Raw genomic sequence first — 7,798 nt, forward strand, 5'->3', positions numbered from 1 at the left:
CCCAGCACACCCACGTGACCCCCTCGCCCCGATCCTCCATCCCCTCCGACCAGATCTGACTCGCGCGTCCTCCTGCGACCACGCGTGCCCCTCCCCTGCGGCTAGGGTTTCGGCCACCACATCGCCGGCGTGGCTCCGGTATTGCTCCGGTGACTCAGGTGAGTCTCTTCACTCCTCCTCGTCACATCCATCCCTCTCTTTCTCACCGCGTCACGTCGCGTCTCCTCTCCCTCACAGATCCATCATGCCGGGAAGCCATGGACGGGAAGGACGCCATGGACGGGAAGGACGCCGTGGAGGACGCAGCTCCACCACTGCCCCAACGCCATCTAGGTCCGCCCCTTCTCCTCTCCCCCCTCTTGGATTTCTTCTTTTCCTGCCTTGCACCTGTCCACTCAAGATCTAAACCAAACAAAAAAAAATTATCAATCTTGTTTTTGCTGCATATGCAATAATGGTTGAGGAGGACTCAGTTGTTCACTTCTATAACTGTGGCATAAATCGGTTTACTCTGCTTGAGGGCTGCCGTGGTTAGCTCGATTTGATAGGGTCCTTACTACATATGCTGCAGGGATTTAACTTGACTTGTTAATAATGAGTGTCAATCAATCAAACACAAGGAAACTATAAATGCTTACTATTTCGTATAGTGATCGTTGTGTTGTGTATAGGTAAAACTTGTGCTGTCCTTGTCTACTTCGGAGGCATCATCATGTGTTGTCAATTTAGTTTCTGCCATGGTTTTGGTTTGGTCCTGCTTATGCCAAATCGATCATTCATTGCTTCTGAACATTCTACCTTTAATCTTTGCTTCTGTAAAACCGGCCTTTCTTCTATTGAATGGAGTGTTTGCTTGCTGTGCGGGAAAAGTAGCTCATTCATCGCTGATTTGGCATGTGCAACCAAAGTGGACGGACCACATTTAGGTCCGGTCGCCGTGAGGATCCTCCGGCGGTGCTGGATGTGCCGTGGCGCGGTGGTGCCCCTGGGTGGCGCCTCCATGCTACGGTGCCCCTGGTTGGCGCCTTCGTGCCCGTGCTCTCACTGGTGCCGCCGTTGTGGTGCTCTCTGGCAAGCTCCGGCTTGTTGTGGTGGTGTTGGTTGTGATGTTGGTCACACCATAGTGATGGTGTGGCTGCATCCTACTTCGGCTACAACTCCTTTTGGTGAGCTTCTCCTTGCTCCCCTCCTGATCTCTCTAATGCATAGCTCTAGCTCTTGATCTTGTTGGATGTGAGGCTCTATTAGCTGTGGTTAGCTGCTGTAGATGAGCATCAACTTGTATTGGAGCTCTCTGTGATGGATTCTTGTTGTGTCAGGGTTTTGGTCAGTGACCATCTATGTGTATTTGTGAAGTATATATACTCCTGTACTGCTCTGTTCTGTTTAGTTGATCCTGGAGTTGTTACTTTGGTCAGTTACTTTACTCATGAGCGGATACTCACTTGTTCTTAGTTATTTTACTTCTAATACTGATATGAACAGATACCACTTGGTTTGGCTATTCCTATTTGTCTCTTTCTAATAGCCTATGAACAGATGCTATACTTGGTTTTGGCTGTTACTTTCCTAGTTTTCTACTGATAAGACAGATACTACATCTGATTTGGGCAGTGATGCTGGTCTGAGCCCCCCTCTCTTAGGCTTAATTTACATGTGACTATCCATGTGCTGTGATGAACTAGCCCTGGCACTTCCAGGCTGTCTGAGCACATAATCCCTCAAGTATACCTTGAGGTCTTCTGTAGTTCTCCTTAATAGTTATCTCTTCTAAGATTATCTTGATCTCAAGTACTGGCTCCTACAGCATTGCATTTCACCAAGTGAAATGCTACATTTCTACTCCTAACCCATTCTCTCTTTCTTAGTGTTTTTGTTATGCAGGTTGGAAGAAAAGAAGAAGATCCGGAGAAGATCTTAGTAATAAGATAGTTTTTTTAGGAAAATAGATATTTAGTTTTAGACCATTCCTTGTAATATTTGTTGGATATGTGTTGGATATATATGTGTTCATGACTATATATTGGTAACATGTGTTGGATATATATGTGTTCATGAGTATTGGTAATATGTGTTGGATATGCTATATTGGTCATATATATATCTGTGTTTGATTTTCTGTGAAAATGAATTGATATAAGAACAAACAGAATTAATGCCTATTTGGTCTCTTTGCCATCTGCCGGCAGATGGCAAAGAGCCTGCAGTCTTTGCCGGCAGATGTTCGTGCCAAAAGATATAAAATAGTAATGATAGTACCACATACTTGTGGCACTGCCATTTGAGTCATATTGGTATAGAACGCATGAAGAAGCTCCATGCAGATGGATCTTTGGACTCACTCGTTTTTGAAAAGATTGAGACATGCGAACCATGTCTATTGGTATATATGCATGAAGAAACTCCATGCAAATGGATCGTTTGGACTCATTTGATTTTGAATCACTTGAGACATGCAAATCATACCACATGGGCAAGATGACTGAAAGGCCTCGTTTTCAGTAAGATGGAACAAGAGAGCAACTTGTTGGAAGTAATACATTTGATGTGTGCAGTCCAATGAGTGCTGAGGCACGCAGTGGATATCGATATGTTCTTACTTCACAGATGATTTGAGTAGATGCTGAGAATATTTACTTGATGAAACACAAGTCTGAATTATTGAAAGGTTCAAGTAATTTCGGAGTGAAGTTGAAGATCGTCGTGACAAGAGGATAAAATGTCTATGATATGATCATAGAGATATCTGAGTTACGAGTTTGGCACACAATTAAGACATTGTGGAAAGTGTTTCACAATTAATACCGCCTGGAACACCACAGTGTGATGGTGTGTCCGAACATCATAACTGCACCCTATTGGATATGGTGCATACCATGATGTCTCTTATCGAATTACAACTATCATTTATGGGTTAGGCATTAGAGAGAACCGCATTCACTTTAAATAGGGCACCACGCAATTCCGTTGAGACGACACCGTATGAACTATGGTTTAGAGAAACCTAAGCTATCATTTCTTAAAAGTTTGGGGCTGCGACGCTTATGTGAAAAAGTTTCAGGCTGATAAGCTCGAACCCAAAGCGGATAAATGCATCTTCATAGAATACCCAAAAGCAGTTGGGTATACCTCCTATTTCAGATTTGGAAGCAAAAGTGATTGTTTCTAGAAACGGGTCCTTTCTCAAGGAAAAGTTTCTCTCGAAAAGAATTGAGTGGGAGGATGGTGGAGACTTGATAAGGTTATTGAACCGTCACTTCAACTAGTGTGTAGCAGGGCACAGGAAGTTGTTCCTGTGGCACCTACACCAATTGAAGTGGAAGCTTATGATAGTGATCATGAAACTTCGGATCAAGTCACTACCAAACCTCGTAGGTCGATAAGGATGCGTACTACTTCAGAGTGGTACGTAATCCTGTCTTGGAAGTCATGTTGCTAGACAACAATGAACCTACGAGCTATGGAGAAGCGATGGTGGGCCCATATTCCGACAAATGGTTAGAAGCCATGAAATCCGAGATAGGATCCATGTATCAGAACAAAGCATGGACTTTGGTGAACTTGCCCGATGATCGGCAAGCCATTGAGATAAATGGATCTTTAAGAAGAAGACGGACGTGGACGGTAATGTTACCGTCTATGAAGCTCGACTTGTGGCAAAGAGTATTTTCACAAGTTCAAGGAGTTGACTACGATGAGATTTTCTCATCCATAGCAATGCTTAAGTCCGTCGGAATCATGTTAGCATTAGCTGCATTTATGAAATCTGGCAGATGGATGTCAAAACCAGTTTCTTTACCAGTTTTCGTAAGGAAAGGTTGTATGTGATACAATCAGAAAGGTTTTGTCGATCCTAAGGATGCTAAAAGGTATGCTAGCTCCAGCGATCCTTCCATGGACTAGAGCAAGCATCTCGGAGTCAGAATATACGCTTTGATGGAGTGATCAAAGTTTTTGGGTTTATACAAAGTTTGTTAGAAACTTGTATTTACAATAAAGTGAGTGGGAGCGCTACAACATTTCTGATAAGTATATGTGAATGACATAGTGTTGATCCGAAATGATGTAAAATTTCTGGAAAGCATAAAGGGTTGTTTGAAAGGAGTTTTTCAAAGCAAGACCTGGATAAAGCTGCTTACATATTGGGCATCAAGATCTATAGAGATAGATCAAGACGCCTGATGATACTTTCAAAGAACGCACACCTTGACATGATTTTGAAAGAGTTCAAAATAGATCAGCAAAGAAGGAGTTCTTGGCTGTGTTACAAGGTGTGAGCATTGAGTAAGACTCAAGACCTGACCACAGCAGAAGAGAGAGAAAGGACGAAGGTCGTCCCCTATGCTTTAGACGTGGGCTCTACAGTATGCTATGCTGTGTACCGCACATGAAGTGTGCCTTGCCATGAGTTGGTCAAGGGGTACAATAGTGATCCAGCAATGGATCACATGACAGCGGTCGAACTTATCCTTAGTATCTAGTGGACTAAGGAATTTTCTCGATTATGGAGGTGAAAAGGAGTTCGTCGTAAAGGGTTACGTCGATGCGAACTTTGACACTAATCCGGATGACTCTGAGTAGTAAACCAGATTCGTATAGTAGAGCAGTTATTTGAAATGGCTCCAAGTAGCGCGTGGTAGCATCCACAAGATGACATAGATATTCGTAAAGAACACACGGATCTGAAAGGTTCAGACCCGTTGACTAATAACCTCTCTCACAAGCATAACATGATCAAACCAGAACTCATTGAGTGTTAATCACATAGTGATGTGAACTAGATTGTTGACTCTAGTAAACTCTTTGGATGTTGGTCACATGGTGATGTGACCTGTGAGTGTTAATCACATGGTGATGTGAACTAGATTATTGACTCTAGTGCAAGTGGGAGACTGTTGGAAATATGCCCTAGAGGCAATAATAAATTGGTTATTATTATATTTCCTTGTTCATAATAATCGTTTATTATCCATGCTAGAATTGTATTGATAGGAAACTCAGATACATGTGTGGATACATAGACAACACCATGTCCCTAGTAAGCCTCTAGTTGACTAGCTCGTTGATCAATAGATGGTTACGGTTTCCTGACCATGGACATTGGATGTCGTTGATAACGGGATCACATCATTAGGAGAATGATGTGATGGACAAGACCCAATCCTAAGCCTAGCATAAGATCATGTAGTTCGTTTGCTAAGAGCTTTTCTAATGTCAAGTATCATTTCCTTAGACCATGAGATTGTGCAACTCCCGGATACCGTAGGAATGCTTTGGGTGTACCAAACATCACAACGTAACTGGATGGCTATAAAGGTGCACTACAGGTATCTCCGAAAGTGTCTGTTGGGTTGGCACGAATCGAGACTGGGATTTGTCACTCCGTGTAAACAGAGAGGTATCTCTGGGCCCACTTGGTAGGACATCATCATAATGTGCACAATGTGACCATGGAGTTGATCACGGGATGTGTCGGAGTAAATGGCCACGGGTAGCCTCACCGACTGCCCCTGGCTCTTCCAAAAAATTATCAGGCCTTTGGGCCTTCAAGAATTTCAAGCATTGGGCCGCCTTCTCGGGCCGGCTACTTCTGAAGCCAACTCTCAGAAGGCGACCCAGCCTCAGCAACCTCCCCCCAAGATAACCACGGGATGGCCGACTCCCCAGAGTCGGCCATGAAGAACGCCGACTCCCCAGAGTCGGCCACGAGGGGCGCCGACTCCAAGAAGCCGGCCAAGACCGCACCTACCAAAACTACACCCACATAATGGTGACAAGACGGAGTGTGGCCACAGTGCGGCCCACTACCCCCGAAGCCCGAGGCAGGCATGGCCACAGGACGCCGCACGGGCCGGTCACCTCCCGTTCGGCTCGGCACTGTAGCCATGCTGGCCACAACGTCATCCACGACAAGCGCCAGTACGGCCCACAGGCGGCGGGCCCCTTTTGCCAGAGAGAGGCGCGAAGGCGGCCCGGCCTCCCCCAGTCGGCCAAGGGCGTAGCCGGCCCCCAGAAGCCGGCTACTCCCCTCCCTCGAAGCATGAGCCACATTAAGGAGACAAGACGAGGTAAGGCTACAGTGAGAGCCCTAGAGGCGGCACACTGTAGCCACGCTTACCTCGACCAAGCCCTCGTCATCAGAGGCGAGGCTACAGTAAGCAGTCGCCGACAAGACCCCTAGGCAGTGGGGCCGGCCTGTCGACCAAGAGGCCGGTAGCCGGCGGGACCCACCAGTCGGCGGGCCCTAGCGGCCGGCGGAGAAGCCGGCGAGCACAGACACTGATGACTGGGACCTGCGCCCAGCCGGATTACAATTGTACCCCCGGGGGGGTAGGCCTATATAAACCCCCCGGGGCACCCATGCAAAGGTTGGCATCTTAGAGCTGCACACACACCATAGAGAGAGGGAAGTGAAAGCTAGCCTTGCTCTTCTTCTCCCTTGAACCCAACAGCTCTAGGAGCATTTGTAGCGACTCTTTCTGATCTAGTGATCATGCGGAGACCCCGCAGAGCAGGACTAGGGGTGTTATCTCCACGGAGAGCCCCGAACCTGGGTAAGATTCCCCGGCGTGCATGTCTTCGCCTCATCCCGTTTCCAGGCACCGGCGACGTTTTACTGGCACCCACCATGATAAGCCACCCGTTGGCATATGTCGCACCTACCACCCGACATTTGGCGCCCACCGTGGGGCCAGGTGCACCGTCGTCCGGAGACCTGTTCTGGACGGGAACCCTCTTCCTCCCCCGCGAGCGCAGCCAGCCTGCTGCGCCCGATGGCGTTTGCCCCGACGCGCTGCAAGGCGTCGACGATGCCTGCGCGGCGAGCTGCCTCGCCGATCTGCTCGGCGAGGCTCGCATCTCCGACGAGCCTGCGTCTGACGCAGGCACGGACTACCCCGAGAGCCGCCTCGTCAGCCTCCTCGACCAACTTCACGTCTCCAGCGAGCCTGCTGCGGACTTGGAGTCGGTCGGTTCGACCGACCCGATGCTTGTCGATTCCGACACGGCATCGCTCGACGCCTACCCCTCCGATGTGGTGGTCTTCGACGACCCCCTTCCTCGAGCTGACAGCGGCAGCAACGCTGTCACCAAAGTGTTGGTCATCAGCCACGTCGCCAACTCGGGCGAAAACGCCCACGACGCCCTGCAAGCGGCGATGCACGACTTGTCCGTCCCCATCCCGGCCAACGCCGACGCCGAGACCCTGGAGGCACGCCGCCTCGCCCTCGTCGCGGAAGGCCAGAAGATAGCCTCCATGAGACGCCTCACCGAGGCCCACCAGCGCGAAGTGGACCGCGCCGCCTTCGGTACGCCGCCGCCTAGCGGCCCGAGCTGAGCCGGCTTCGTCCAGAAGCGCGGCGCGGCTATCGCCAGCATGCTGGGGGCAGATCGCCCCATCTACGCCACCCCGCTCGAGAATGTACGAGCCACCCAGGCGGCCGCTGAAGAGCTGAATGGGCTGGGAGCCGATGAGCTCCCCTACATGACAAGACGGATCCAGCAACTGATTGACGCGGCTGCGGAACGGCATGAAGCCGGCGTCCGCGCTGATAATCATCCCCCGCGCCGGGAGCACGCCGCGACGTCCCGCTCGCCGACTGCGAGCGGCACCCGCCAGAGGAAAGACAAGGAGTCGTCTGCTAGCCGCAGCCGGACTCGTATCACCATCGAGCGCGACGTGGAAGGCCGCCCTCGAGCGGTGGAGCGCCAAGGAAACCTGCCTCCTCCCACGCCTCGAAGAGAGAGACGTCTCACCCCGCTGCCCGTCACGCACCCAACTCTTGCTGACCGACTAGGC

The sequence above is a fragment of the Triticum aestivum genome, chromosome 1D, assembly GCF_018294505.1.
Source record: "Triticum aestivum cultivar Chinese Spring chromosome 1D, IWGSC CS RefSeq v2.1, whole genome shotgun sequence".
NCBI lineage: Eukaryota > Viridiplantae > Streptophyta > Magnoliopsida > Poales > Poaceae > Triticum > Triticum aestivum.